This window comes from Ovis canadensis, chromosome 3 (genome assembly GCF_042477335.2).
Source record: "Ovis canadensis isolate MfBH-ARS-UI-01 breed Bighorn chromosome 3, ARS-UI_OviCan_v2, whole genome shotgun sequence".
NCBI lineage: Eukaryota > Metazoa > Chordata > Mammalia > Artiodactyla > Bovidae > Ovis > Ovis canadensis.
In genome coordinates, this window is record NC_091247.1 from 220,589,201 (window position 1) to 220,590,731 (window position 1,531).

Below are 1,531 nucleotides of genomic sequence, written 5' to 3' on the forward strand. Positions count from 1 at the left end.
AAAAATATGGAACGCTTCACGAATTTGCGTGTCATCCTTGCGCAGGGGCCATGCTAATCTTCTCTGTATCGTTCCAATTTTAGTATATGTGCTGCCGAAGCGAGCACTGTCTCTGCTTTTTAATATGCTGTCTAGGTTGGTCATAGCTTTTCTTCTGTGGAGTAAGCGTCTTTTAATTTCATGGCTGCAGTCAGCATCTGCAGTGATTTCCAAGCCCCCAAAAATAAAGTCTGCCACTGTTTCTACTGTTTTCCCATCTATTTGCCATGAAGGGATGAGACCGAATGCAAAGATCTTAGTTTTCTGAATGTTGAGCTTTAACCTAACTTTTTCATTCTCCTCTTTCACTTTCATCAGGAGGCTCTTTAGTTCCTCTTCCCATTCTGCCATAAGGGTGGTATCATCTGCATATCTGAGGTTATTGATATTTCTCCCAGCTATCTTGATTCCAGCTTGTGCTTCTTCCAGCCCAGAGTTTCTCATGATGTACTCTGCATATAAGTTAAATAAGCAGGGTGACAGTATACAGCCTTGACATACTCCCTTTTCCTATTCGGAACCAGTCTGTTGTTCCATGTCCAGTTCTAACTGTTGCTTCTTGACCTGTATACAGATTTCTCAGGAGACAGGCCAGGTGGTCTGGTATTCCCATCTCTTTAAGAATTTTCCACAGTTTGTTGTGATCCATGCAGTCAAAGGCTCTGGCATAGTCAACAAAGCAAAAGTAGATGTTTTTCTGGAACTCTCTTGCTTTTTCGATGATCCAGCGGATGCTGGCAATTTGATCTCTGGTTCCTCTGCCTTTTCTAAACCCAGTGCACCAACCTGGCCACCCCCAAGCTGCCGAGCACCTGCATTAGCGTCTGGAGTTGCTCCCAGGTGTGCCCTCGCCAGCGCCCCGCCAGGCTTCCTCTCCCTCAACGCAAATAGAAAGATTTGGGGTGACTCCACCACAAACACGGAACCTGGCGAGGCATGTATTAAAATGCAAATGTAGGTGTCTTAAATATTTTAAAGTTGCAATACCAGAAACAGTCTGCCCCGGGGCCACCGGGATTACCTTTTAAATGCAAACGACAATAATGAATCTTTAAGTGCAGTTATTGTCAGGGTGAAGAGCTGACGCAGGCTGGAGGGAAGGGACCGACTGGGTGGGCCAGCACTTTATTAAAAAAACAAAAAAAAAATCCATCAGGGCTGAGAAGAAAGAGACCGAAAGGGGACGCAAGATCCCAGGAGAGGAGATGAAAAGTTCCCGGGACAAGCCAGGGCTTTGACCGAGGACAGGATCCCGGGGTCGTAACTCAAGGTGACACGGAGGACTTTTATTTCACCAGAAAACTGGCGGGGTGGGTGGGGGGAGATCCGCCAAGGATAGAAACGGGCACAGAACTTCAAGCTCGACTGAGGGCAGGAACTCAGATTAAACAGGGGCATGGGGGGCACCCTCCCCACGAGAGTTCCCTCCCCATCAGAGGCCCCCTTTCCCCACCAGAGTCCCCACTTGCCCACCAGAACCCCTCCTTTCCAA

The 1,531-nt window shown here is 47.8% G+C and overlaps 1 non-coding gene across 1 annotated transcript; it reads right to left on the reverse strand.

Moving 5' to 3' along the window:
• LOC138438367 (U6 spliceosomal RNA) lies at nt 1–107 on the reverse strand. The gene has a single exon (XR_011256306.1). It is a non-coding gene; the product is annotated as a U6 spliceosomal RNA (small nuclear RNA).
• Nucleotides 108–1,531: the final 1,424 nt, after the last annotated feature.